We start from the raw sequence: 13831 nt of genomic DNA, 5'->3' as shown, positions 1-13831 counted from the left end.
TATACTGTTTGAAAACCTTGAATTTTCAGAATGATACACTAGGAAGGGTTTAATTTTCCAAATCGCCACTCACATTTGAACACAGCACAACTGTTAACCTATCTTTCATAGGCTTGTGTCTGGGCAATGATTTTTCCTCCTTGGTAATGTATGTCCTCTTAGGCAATCTTTTCCAGAACAGTCCTGTCTCATCACAATTAAACACCTGTTGCGGTAGGTATCCCTCAGCCTCTGCAAACTCTTTAAATTCTTCAATAAATCTTTCAGCCACTGGTTTGTCTGAGCTGGCAGACTCCCCATGCCTCGCAACACTATGAATACCACTTCTTTTTCTAAATTTTTCGAACCATCCCCTGCTTGCCTTAACCCTTAAATGGCGCATGGCTATATACCATTTGACACCCACAGGCGTATAAAAAAAAAAAAAAAAAAAATTCTTCCTAACCTGTTAAGTCGTGTTTCCCGATCACAGGAAAAATAAAAAAAAAAATCAATTGCACTTACCGGCGACGTAATTGTGCCGACAAGATGGGTGATGACGTCACAGTTTGCATGTTCGCTCATGCATGGTGTAATTACCTAAGTGTAATTACCTAAGTGTAGTTACAGGATGAGAGCTACGCTCGTGGTGTCCCGTCTTCCCAGCACTCTTTGTCATATAACGCTTTGAAACTACTGACGGTCTTGGCCTCCACCACCTTCTCACTTAACTTGTTCCAACCGTCTACCACTCTATTTGCGAAGGTGAATTTTCTTATATTTCTTCGGCATCTGTGTTTAGCTAGTTTAAATCTATGACCTCTTGTTCTTGAAATTCCAGGTCTCAGGAAGTCTTCCCTGTCGATTTTATCAATTCCTGTAACTATTTTGTATGTAGTGATCATATCACCTCTTTTTCTTCTGTCTTCTAGTTTTGGCATATTTAATGCTTCTAACCTCTCCTCATAGCTCTTGCCCTTCAGTTCTGGGAGCCACTTAGTAGCATGTCTTTGCACCTTTTCCAGTTTGTTGATGTGCTTCTTAAGATATGGGCACCACACAACAGCTGCATATTCTAGCTTTGGCCTAACAAAAGTCATGAACAATTTCTTTAGTATATCGCCATCCATGTATTTAAATGCAATTCTGAAGTTAGAAAGCATAGCATAGGCTCCTTGCACAATATTCTTTATGTGGTCCTCAGGTGATAGTTTTCTATCTAGAACCACTCCTAGATCTCTTTCTTTATCAGAATTCTTTAAAGATTTCTCACATAATATATAGGTTGTGTGGGGTCTATGTTCTCCTATTCCACATTCCATAACATGACATTTATTAACATTAAATTCCATTTGCCAAGTGGTGCTCCATATACTTATTTTGTCCAGGTCTTCTTGAAGGGCATGACAGTCATCTAAATTTCTTATCCTTCCTATTATCTTAGCATCATCAGCAAACATGTTCATATAATTCTGTATACCAACTGGTAGATCATTTATGTACACAATAAACATCACTGGTGCAAGAACTGAACCCTGTGGTACTCCACTTGTGACATTTCTCCATTCTGATACATTGCCTCTGATTACTGCCCTCATTTTTCTATCAGTCAGAAAATTTTTCATCCATGATAGAAGCTTACCTGTCACCCCTCCAATATTTTCCAGTTTCCAGAACAACCTCTTATGTGGAACTCTGTCGAAAGCCTTTTTTAGGTCCAGATAGATGCAGTCAACCCAACCATCTCTTTCCTGTAATATCTCTGTGGCTCGATCATAGAAACTGAGTAAATTCGATACACAGGATCTTCCAGATCGAAAACCATACTGTCTGTCTGATATTATATCATTTCTCTCTAGGTGTTCTACCCATTTAGTTTTGATTAGTTTTTCCAATACTTTCACTATTACACTTGTCAATGATACAGGTCTATAATTGAGGGGGTCTTCCCTGCTGCCACTTTTGTAGATTGGAACTATGTTAGCCTGTTTCCACCCGTCTGCTACGATTCCTGTACACAGGGATGCCTGAAAGATCAGGTGAAGTGGAATGCTGAGCTCAGATGCACATTCTCTCAGAACCCATGGTGAAACGCCATCTGGGCCAGCTGCTTTGTTCTTACCGAGCTCCTTGAGCATTTTTTCCACTTCGTCTCTAGACACCTCTATGTGTTCTATGTTGTTCTCTGGAATTCTTATTGTATCTGGTTCCCTAAAGATTTCATTTTGTACAAACACACTTTGGAACTTTTCGTTTAGTGTTTCACACATTTCCTTTTCATCTTCCGTGAATCTATTTCCCATTTTCAACCTCTGAATATTATCCTTTACCTGCAATTTGTTGTTTATGAATTTATAGAATAGACCTGGTTCTGTTTTACATTTGTCCGCAATCCCTTTTTCAAAATTTCTTTCTGCCTCTCTCCTCACTGCCGTGTAGTTGTTTCTCGCATCTTTGTATCGCTGGTATGTTTGGGGGTTCGGCCTCTTCCTGTATTGATTCCATTTTTGTGTCTTTCGGTCTCTAGCCCTCTCGCAATTTCTATTGAACCAATCCTGTTTCCTAGTTCTGCATCTCTGTTTTGGTATAAATTTTTTTGTGCCTTTATCATATATTTCACAAAACTTGCCATACATCTCATTCACTTCCTTGCCTAGCATCAAGTCTGTCCAATTATACTCACTAAAAAAATTTCTAAGGTCACCATAATGTCCTCTCCTGAAGTCTGGTTTTTCAACTGCTTCAACCTCCTTATTTTCTTCCAGCTTATAACGCATTGCATACTTTATTCCCAAAAAGACATGGTCACTTTTACCCAAGGGAGGAAGGTACTGAATGTCAAATATCTCTTCCTCCTTCCTGGTAAATATCAAATCTAGCATGGAGGGAACGTCCCCTTCCCTCATCCTCGTAGCTTGTTTAACATGTTGATACAAGAATGTTTCCAGGATGAGGTCTACAAATTTACAGGTCCAAAAATCTTCTGTTTTAGCTTCATATGCTTCCCAGTCTATGGATTTCAAGTTGAAGTCACCGACTATCAACAGTCGTGATCTATCGTTATCCGCTCTCGCTATAATCTCTCTCATTATTGTTATAAGACCTTCACGTTTACTATCTAGCTCCTCCTTTGACCATGTGCTGCTTGGCGGTGGACTATATGCATTTATCATCATTAGTTTATCATCCTCATAGCAGATCTCTAGTGCTATTATGTCAACTTCTTGTGGATTGGCAGTCCTTATTTCCTTCACCTTTAGGTGTTCTTTTACCAGCACAGCAACGCCACCGCCTTTCCTAATTTTTCTGTCCCGTCTCCAAATTGAGTAGCCCCTTGGGAATATGACCTCATTTAAAATTACATCTTCAAGTTTTGTCTCCGTGAGTGCAACAATGTCTGGTGTCTGCAGCTGTATTACATCACTTAACTCCAGTATCTTCGATCTCACTCCATCTATGTTGGTGTATGCAATCTTCAGGAACTTGTTCCCCCTCTCCTTATTCTTCACTCCCCCTCTCTCTATTGATTTTGTTGGTTTGCCTTTATGTACCACTTTACTGGTTTGCCTACCCCTATCACTTTGTAGAAAAAAGAATTTATTTCTTCTTCATTCCTGCTCTCATTTAAATGTTTTGCCTCGGCGAGGTTCAGTTTCAGCTTCTCTCTATCTTCTTTTGAAAGATCTCGTCTTAACGACCACCCTTTCCCATCCTCATCCCTTTGCAATTTTCTAGCATTCCTTAGTACTTCTTCCATCTGTTTGGCACCGTTTAGGGTGATCTTCAAAGGTCCCGGAGGCGTCGCGCGCGGTCTTCAAGCAGCCACAGTTGCCACGAATTTATTTTCGCGTCATTATTTACAGTGTCTAGGCCTGTATTCTTTGCAATATTAGTCACTAATTGTGTTGCACATAATGTTACTTCACAGTTATTGTCAATAAATGTTGCATACATCAAGTACAGGCATACCTCAGTTTAAGAGTTTAATTGGTTCCTGGAGACGCCTCGTATTCCGAAAACTCGCATTCCGAAGCTAATTTCCCCATAAGAAATAAAGGGAAATGAATTAATCCGTTCCTGACTACCCCAAAAAACCCACATCAAACTAAATTTTTATACCTAATTCATCTAAATAAACCTACAAAACTATGTTCAAGTTATTACTTACCTTGCTGTTGAATGCCCCCTCCCCGCTCAGCTCGTTGTCGCCGTCTGGGGGCTTAGTGGGCGGCTGCCGGAGTGTGATGCTCCTTGGGACAGTCCTCTGTCCTTTTCTAGCCTTGTGCTCCTGCTGCCGTCCTCTCCAATTCTGCTGGGCATCTTTTCCTTTTCCTTCTGTTTCGTTTTTCTCCCCCCTCTTCTCCTATCTGCTTGCCGTTTCCTGCCGACCTTTTGCTCGTTCTGGTTCTTCCCTTGGACTTCTTCTACTTTGACGCCCGGGTGCTTGAGGAGGCATACTCTTGCACCCGTAGAACTGCAGTACCCGACGTCGAGAGCGAGGGGAACCTTTTATTGTCAATCCCCACTTCGTCACTGAACCCGATCTCGACGGACTGTCGGTTTCTTAAGGTGGCGTTTGTGGGGCGTATACTCACGACGCACCCCTAGGAGGCCCCGACAAGATCGGAGATAGCTTCTTGTTGGGTGTCCTGCCTCTAATTGTGGCTCCATGGTGGGTGTGGGGGCACATTCGTGAGTGAATTCGTAATTTCGTCAAGATGATAACCCCTGTTTCGGCTGCTTCTGGCTTACCTTTTCAGGCTCGTGGGGTGGGCGACCAAGCCCCCGAGTCGGTCCGTATTGGAAGACCGGGCTCTGTAGCCTCCGCTGCATTGGGCCCCGACCTTGCTCCTCCTTTGGCCTCTCTGACTCCTTCCCCTGGCTCCCCTCCCTCCTCTGTGGTTGGGTCGAGCCCCGAGCCCCCAGTGGTGACTACCTCGTCCCCTGGCGCGGCTCCTTCTCTAGTTGTTACTACTGCGCCTTTTAACCCCTCTCTCTCTGGGGGTTCTCACCGCCGTTCTCGTCACGGCCGCCCTCGCTCGATTCCTTCCAGTTCTGCTACCTATCAAGCCTTGTTTGGTCCCGCTTCGTGGGCCAAATATTTTGATCTCCTCCCTCTTGATTCTGCGCCTCCTGACGATTTCTCCCTTCATCGACATCTCATTGATTCCGTGGATGCCTCCATTACTTTTAACCCCACTCGTCTCGGTACGCGTGTCGTTGCTGCTCCTTCTCAGGATGCTGCTTCCCGCTTGGCTGCCTTATCCTGCCTTGGCGAGACCTCCGTTCGGGTCTCGAAGAACGTCCAGTTGAATGCCAGTGTTGGCACTATTTTGCTCCCGCCCCATGTTGCGACCGGTGTTCGGGACCTACGCGACTGCCACGACGATATTCGACATATCCTCGCTGCCCAGGGCCATTCTATTCTCCAGGTGGACACGTTTACTCGTCCCCCTCGTGGTAGTCGCCGTCAACCCCTCCGGGTTGTGAAGATTACCTTTGATGGTAGGACCCTTCCACCCTCTGTCATTCTTGCTGGTGCCAGGTGCTCTGTCCAGGAGTACATTCCTTCTCCTCGGCTCTGCAACAAGTGCTGGAGGTTTGGGCATGGTGCCCTCCGCTGCTCCGGGACTGTCTTTCTCTGTCCTTTGTGTGGTGGCGAAGGTCACTCTAAGTCGGAGTGCGCTTCTCCCCAGGCTCGTTGCCTCAACTGCGGTGAGGCCCATCCTACCTTCTCCCGTGCGTGTGTCCATTACAAGCTTGAGGCAGCCGTCCTCAACTTGAAGCACCGGGAGCGTTTATCTTTTCCTGAGGCGAGGCGCCAGGTTCGCCGGCTCCCGCCTTATGCTAATATCTCTTATGCTCGCGTGTTGCGCTCTTCCTCTCCTCGTCCTTCCCGCCTTCCTCAGACTCACAACCGTTTCCAGGCCTTGGACCCTGATGCGCCCACTGCCCCCTCCTCTGTCCCTTTGGGTTCTCTCCCGAAGGATCCTCCTCCTGGTCCTCTGTCTGGGGTTCCCCTTCCTTCTACCCGGTCTGTCGTGTCTTCTGTGTCTCCTTCCTCGTCCCCCTCCGATCCTCCTTCCCATCCTCTTCCTCCATCTATCGGCTCTCCCCGCCGCCTGTCGGTGCGGGCGGATGTCCATCGCTCTCCTAACGGCCGTCGTGTGTGCTCTCGTTCGGCTTCTCCTGTTGAGACACTGGAATCCGTTGCCCGGTACGTAGTTGCTGGGACACCGGTCTCTTTAAGTCAGAAGCGTAAGCCTGGCTCCTCTCCTTCCTCTTCCCCGGCGGGTAAGAAGGCTTCGCTTTCTTCCTCAGCTCCTCCTTCTGGCTCTGTTGCTCCTTCCACTCCCGTTTCAGTGCTTGCGCCCCCTGTTCCTGCTATGGAGGTTTCTTTGGGCCCTGCTTCCCTTTCGGTTGCTGCTCTTGCTGGGGTGCGCTCCTCTCTTTCTACTCCCCCTCTTCCTGCTGCTGTCCTTGACTGCTCCTCTCCGTTGTCTCCTCCTCCTCCTCCTCCTCCTCCTCCTCCTCCTCCTCCTCCGGACCCTGCCCGCCCACCTCTGATCTGTTCTCCCGTTTCCTTCCCTCCGTCTTTGCTCAGTTTACCCATGCCCCCTAACCCTGACTTTGCTGACCCTGATCCCGACCCTGATATTCTTTAACGTGCTCTGTTGGTCTTTCGCCTTTGTTTCTTCCTTGTTCTCTGTTTTTGTCCTTTCTCTTCTCGTCGTTGTCCATTCTTCAATGGAACGTTCGAGGTTATTACGCCAATTTCCTCGAACTCCAACTTCTGGTTTCGCGGTTTTCGCCCCTTTGTGTCTGTCTCCAGGAGCCGATGCTTGGTGCTCGTCCTGGTCGTTTTCGTGGCTATTCCTTTCTCTCCCCCCCCCCAGCCATTGCTGGGGCTTCTAATTCTTCTGCTCTCTTGATTCGGGCTGATGTTCCCTTTGTTCCTTTACTTTTTCCTTCGCCTCTCCATTGTTCTGCTGCTCGTATCTTTGTGGGGAAATGGTACACAGTTTGTTCCATTTATCTCCCCCCGGGTGTCCCGCTCTCTCTTCCTGATTTGAAACACCTCCTAGACTCCTTGCCGGAGCCTGTGCTCCTGCTGGGTGACTTCAATTGTCGTCATTCTCTTTGGGGTGACGTTCTGACGAATACCCGGGGTCGCCTCCTTGAGCCGTTTCTCCTCTCTTCTTCCCTGTCTCTTCTGAATTCTGGTGAGCCCACTCATTTGGACTCTCGAACTCGCACCCTTTCTTGTCTTGATCTTTCTCTCTGCTCTTCTTCTCTTTACTTAGATTTCACATGGCAGGTTCTTGATGACCTCCATGGAAGTGATCATTTCCCCATCCTTGTTTCCTTTTTCTCTTTTCGCCCTTCCCTCTCTTTCCCTAGGTGGCAGTTTGCTAAGGCGGACTGGACCCTGTTTTCCCTCAGTGCTACTCTCTCTGACCTCTCCCTTCTGCCCCTCTCTCGCGCTCTCCTCCTTTTTCATGACACTGTCTTCGACGCTGCCCTCCGCTCTATTCCTCGCTCTTCCTCTCGGGGTCCACGGAAGTGCGTTCCCTGGTGGAATGCGGACTGCGCTCGGGCTGTCCGCTGTAAGCGTGCAGCCTGGAAGAAGCACCGCTGTAGGCAGACGACCGATTCTTTTCTTTTCTTTCGGAAAGCGAGTGCGGTGGCCCGTAGGGCCATCCGTACGGCTAAACGTGAATGTTGGGCATCTTATGTCTCGACAATTACGTCCGAAACCCCTCTGGCCCAGATCTGGAAGCGTATCCGCAAGATAGCGGGTAAGTTCGTTCCCGATGTTTCACCGGTCCTTCACCTCCATGATACTCTTGTGGCGGACCCGTTGCAGGTCGCTTCCGAACTGGGTTCCCACTTTTCTTCTGTTAGCTCTGGTCTTCATCTTCCCCAATCTTTCCTTCTTCGTAAACCTGTCCTTGAGTCTCGTCCTTTAGATTTCTGCACTCATCTTCAGCTTCCCTATAATGATCCCTTCTCTCTCTCTGAACTTCGTTCTGCCCTGGCCCTCTGCGGTTCTACGGCGGCGGGCTCCGATGGTATTCATTATGAGATGCTTCGCCTTCTCCCTCCGAGCACGTCTCAGTATTTACTGAGTCTGTATAATCGGATCTGGGAGTCGTCGTCAGTCCCTGAGGACTGGCTCGATGCCGTTGTCCTCCCTGTTCGCAAACCAGGGTCTCTGGGTACTTCCCCTAAGGACTTTCGCCCTATTGCTCTCACAAGTTGTGTCTGCAAACTCTTTGAACGTATGGTTAACGTTCGTCTGATGTGGTTCCTGGAACACCATCACCTCCTCTCCCCTTCTCAATTTGGTTTCCGCAAGTGCCGCAGCACGACAGATGTCCTGGTGAACTTGGAGGTCTATATACGTACTGCTTTTGCTGCGAAGACCTCCGTTGTTGCCGTCCTTTTTGACCTAGAGAAGGCTTACGACACCACTTGGCGTTATCATATCCTATCTCAACTTCATTCTTTTGGCCTTCGTGGTCATCTCCCTCTCTTTCTCCGCAGCTTCCTCTCTCGTCGTTCCTTTCGGGTGCGCCTTGGTACCGCTCTCTCTCCCCCTTTTCAGCAATACGAAGGTGTGCCCCAGGGTAGTGTTCTGAGCACTACTCTTTTTCTGGTTGCCCTCAATGGTCTTCTTTCCTCTCTTCCTTCTGGTGTCTTCTCCGCTCTCTATGTTGATGATCTTACCCTTTGTTGTCAGGGTGATGATTCGCCTCTCCTTCAACGCCGGCTTCAACTTGCGATTGATGCCGTGTCGTCTTGGGCCACAGGTCATGGCTTCAAGTTCTCTACTTCTAAGACTTGTGCCATGACTTTTACGCGGAAACGGGTTGTTCTTCGTCCCTCTTTGTCACTTTATGGTCATCCCCTTGAATACAAAGATTCCGCGAAGCTTTTGGGGTTATTCCTTGACACTCGTTTGTCTTGGTCTCCCCATATCTCTTACCTCCGTGTTGAGTGCTCTAAGTCCCTTACCCTCCTTCGGGTCTTGTCCCATACTTCTTGGGGGGCAGATAGGCGCACTCTCCTTGCTCTACATTCCTCTCTCGTCCTGTCTAAGCTCGATTATGGTTGCCCTGCTTACTCGTCTGCTTCTCCTTCTACTCTTCGCCGTCTTGATGCTTTGCACCATACTGGGTTGCGCCTCAGTTCTGGTGCCTTTCGTTCGACTCCCGTCCTTAGCTTGTATGTTGACACTGGCTTCCTGTCTCTCCAGGACCGCCGTGATCGCTACTGTCTTCGCTATCTTGCGCGGTCCTTGCAACATCCTTCCTCTCGTCTCTGTCGTGCTTTAACTTTTACCCCTCCTGCGGTTCCTGTTCCTCTTCACCACCTCCCTCTTTCTGTCCGGTTATCTCGCCTGCAGGATTCTCTTTCCGTTCGTATTTCTGATGTTTCTCCTCGTGTTGTTCCTTCTTTGCCCCCGTGGAGGGTCCCTCTTCCGCGGTTTTGTACATCCTTGACTCGTATCACTAAAGCTTTTACCCCTCCTACAGTTCTAAAACGCCTTTTCCTCGAGCACTTTTCTTCTCACTCCCGCTCCGTTTCTGTCTTCACCGATGGGTCTAAGTCAGCGGACGGTGTTGGCTACTCTGTTGTTTTTCCTGATCGCACTTATATGTGTCGCTTGCCTCCGGAGACTAGCATCTTTACAGCGGAACTTTATGCTATTCTCTATGCTCTTCGTCTCCTGCTTTCTCGTTGTCAGTCTTCCTTTGTGGTTGTTGTTGACTCTCGTAGTGCCCTCATGGCTCTCGGGTGCTTTAATCCAGTTCATCCGGTAGTTGTCGAGATCCAGCATTGGCTGTTTCTCGTTCACAGTAAATTTAAGTCGGTTGAGTTTTGTTGGGTTCCCAGCCATATTGGCGTGTCTTTAAATGAGCGTGCGGATGCTGCCGCTAAGGAAGCTGTCCGCTCTTGTCCCATCTCTCGTAAAGGCATTCCGTATTCCGACTTTTACCCGGTTATCCATTCCTCAGTCCTTACCCGTTGGCAGGCTTCTTGGTTGTCTGTTACTGGTAACAAGCTACGTACTCTTAAGTGTTGTGTTTCCTCGTGGCCGTCCTCCTTCCACCGTAACCGGCGGTGGGAAACAGCTCTAGCGAGGTTGCGTATTGGCCATACTCGCTTAACCCATGGTCACTTGATGGAGCGCCGCCCTGCTCCTTATTGTCCTAGTTGCATTGTCCCTCTTACGGTCGTGCATGTCCTTCTTGAATGTCCTGACTTCCAGGACGAGCGTGTGTCTTGCTTTCCGACCACCCCTCGCGGTCACCTGTCCCTCGATAGAATTCTTGGTGACTCGGATACTTTTGATATCGTTCGCCTTATGCGTTTTTGTTCTCGTATTGGCATCCTTGGTGATATTTAGCGCCCTCTGATTATTTTGCGTATTTGATGGTGCTACATAGCCTTCCCGGTTTGGTGCCTTCTTTTGATAATTACTTACTTACTTACTTGCTGTTGAATGCTGTAGGCGTATGGAAGATGGTGAGGAGGTGGGAGGAAGAGAGGAGTTACTGTTTGGAAGGGGAGTCCCCTTTCATTATCACGTCAGGCAGTGAGGACTTCACTGGTATGCACACTCTGCCACATTTTGCCTGCATACCACTAGGACTTGCTTGTTTTACTAAGAATTTGTCTAATGACACTTGTTTTTCCCTACATTTTAACACTTGTCTGTAGTAAGACATCACATTATCATTTAAAAGGTCAATGCAACGGCCTGCTACAGCTTTATCTGGGTGAGTTTTTTCAACAAAACTTTGCAGTTCTTCCCATACTTCACACATTTTCTTAATCAAGAAGGGACATCCTCTACTGCCTCTACTCAGTTATTTTCTTAGGTTGAACCTTACCAATGGCTTTCTTGAGACCCATGGCAAGATATATAATGACAACTTTTATGCTCAAATGGCCAAAAAAACGATAAAAAACTGTAAATCCTTGTGAAGAATTCAGGTGGGATAGTCACTGGACACGAGACACTGGTAAACTGAGGCGCGATCGCCATGCCACCACGCGCCAGTCGGCCTGTACACGTATCAACAAACTCGCGTCCCGAGGTAACCCTCACCTTCCGAGACATATTTTTGGAGTAAATCCTGCTCGTCTTCCGAAAAACTCGCATACAGGGACACTCGCATTCCGAGGTACCACTGTATACACATGCGCACACAAACGTTTTCCATTACGATATTATATTATATAATCACAATGTTCATTATTTTATATGTACACACTAGCACACACTATGTACAGGTTTTTGCACTATTATTGCACATTTAGAAATCTTGGAGTGAGTGCTAGTCGTTGAAGCAGTCGATAGCACACAATGCAACTGCACACCCTTCACACCATGTTTGCACCAGTTTACGTTTCTGTTCTCTCCGTTTTGTTGTTTTACATACTAGGCATGCACATTGGCCTATTGCACGCTTTCCACCTGGTGGCAAATTCTTTAGTCTGTGTTGCTAAAAGGCATCTATGTGAGCGAGCCTGGGTGTTGCAGCATGCTGCAACATTGGGTTCATGATTGGTCTTCGTATGCCAGGGACATCTTGACCAAACTTTGCTAATAACTGTATTGCAAGTGTAAAAGCAAATGAACGAAAACAGGTTTACGTCCAGTTTTCACCAGATACAAATTATAGCAGTTCAACATGCTCATGTCAACAAGATGGAAAAACACTTTTTTCGTCCGCTTCAATGTTTTCCGCATACACTCGATAGTGCCAATCATCATGTCAGCCTTATCAATCAAACGCATGTTGATATTGTAGTCAAGAACACAATCTGACTTATATACTGGTTCTCTCGTTACACGGTGCACCTTGCCACTGTTCAACATTGTACCCTCATGAACGGTTGTCAGCAGGTTCACTTCTCTCTTGTCTTTCCACCGTACCGAGAGTATGTGATCACATTTCCATACCTGGCACTCACCAACTGCAAGTCCACCGCCAAACACTGGCATTTCCCTTCTTCGTGCCTTTACTGTGCCAACCAATCCGGTTCTATTTTCAATCAAGAACCTAGCTAGCAATGGACTTGTATAGTAATTATCCGTGTATAGGATGTGCCCCTTGTTCATCCATGGTGCTATCAGTGACTTCACCACACTACCAGAGAAACCATGTTCGTCGTTACCGGGAATGTCGACATCGCTAGCTGAATACAGAATCATGTAATTACCTAAGTGTAATTACCTAAGTGTAGTTACAGGATGAGAGCTACGCTCGTGGTGTCCCGTCTTCCCAGCACTCTTTGTCATATAACGCTTTGAAACTACTGACGGTCTTGGCCTCCACCACCTTCTCACTTAACTTGTTCCAACCGTCTACCACTGTGTAACACGTATCCTGTTTCACAGTCACACAGTACAAAGAATTTCAATCCAAATCTGTTTCGTTTGGAGGGAATATACTGCTTGAATGAAACACGTCCTTTGAAAAGTACAAGGGATTCATTCGTCAATCGCCAGCTTCTGTGCTGGTACGTAAAAATCTCTGAATTTTCCAATCACTTCATTCATATAGTGCCTCACTCGCCAAAGTTTATCATTCTCTGTCCGGTCCTCATTACTTGCAAAATGCAGACACCTGAGGAGTATCTGAAATCTGTCTCGGGACATATATTTCCCGAAGAAAGGTGTTGGAATAGTCAGATCTTTGCTCCAGTAATCTGTGATAGTATGTTTGACACAGTATTTCATCAACACACATATCGCTAGAAACACATACATTTTACCAACATTGGTGGTTTTCCAGCGTTGCAATCGTGAAAATTCTGTTATCTCTCTTCTAATGAGATGAGCTGCATGAAGGTTCGTTTGATGTACAATATATTCCATGAGCGGCTCATCATAGAATGCTGTAAAATAATCACATTCACTCATATCCTCTCCATTATCAGGGAAAAGCTCTGTAATCCCAACGTCTTTATTGTCAAAGGCAGGAATTCGGGGAATAAAACCAGCACCATCACTCCACACTAGTACATCTGGTGTCCTGCGAGACGCAGGGAACGCAACAGGGGCACTATGGCGAGGAAGCCTGTCCACTCCGTGGACCAGGAGCTGAAGCCCTTCTACGCACAGTACGGCCGCTACGTGCACGTGAGGTAGAAGCACGTGAACATGAGGCTCTTGGTGCCTCATGTTGTTCCATGCAGTGGCGCTTGGCTGGGCGAGATGCTGCTGACGCGACAAAATCTCGCCCAGTAACACCACTGGTACTGGCACCAGGCTCGGTAACACTATGTTCTGATTCCACTTCACTAAAACCAGAAAAAGAGTCACCTTCCTGTGACTTGTCACCGAAAATATCCTCAGACTCTAAATAAGCACAGGAACTGTGTGGTCGTGGGTGAATTGGAGTAGACACTGGGTGAGGTGGCATAGGTGAGCGTATAGGCCTCGCCATGGGAGGCGGCTGTATCTCATTTTCACTGTCCGTGCTATCATCATCGGTCAATTGTGTGTAGTCTTTATCAATATCAGAGTCATCAAAGTCACTTTCCTCACCATCGGAAAATAATTCACTGGTTATTTGCTCTTGGGTGAGTGATTGCATGGGGCGTGCCCGGGAAGCATTCGGCCATGCGCTCGACATGGTGGCTGCTGGGTAACAAAGGCTTCCCAAGCGATTGTAGCGTGAGCTGGATTTTTTTTCAAAATGGCGGCTATTTACTATAGCCCCTGGGCAGCGTATGGGGACCCCCTATACCCCGCGGGCCTTTCAAATCTTGTGCGGCACTCCAAAGCATCATATGATGCAATGCGCAATTTACTGCAAGTCGGTCAAAGCAT

General features: G+C 47.2%; 1 protein-coding gene across 8 annotated transcripts in view; it reads left to right on the top strand.

Moving 5' to 3' along the window:
• LOC123763686 (uncharacterized) overlaps window positions 1-13831 on the top strand; it is a 252335-nt gene that overhangs the window by 60902 nt on the left and 177602 nt on the right. The gene's annotated exons all lie outside the window — the stretch shown is intronic.

The sequence above is a fragment of the Procambarus clarkii genome, chromosome 52 (assembly GCF_040958095.1).
Source record: "Procambarus clarkii isolate CNS0578487 chromosome 52, FALCON_Pclarkii_2.0, whole genome shotgun sequence".
Lineage (NCBI taxonomy): Eukaryota > Metazoa > Arthropoda > Malacostraca > Decapoda > Cambaridae > Procambarus > Procambarus clarkii.
This window is presented reverse-complemented; position numbering and strand designations above follow the sequence as displayed.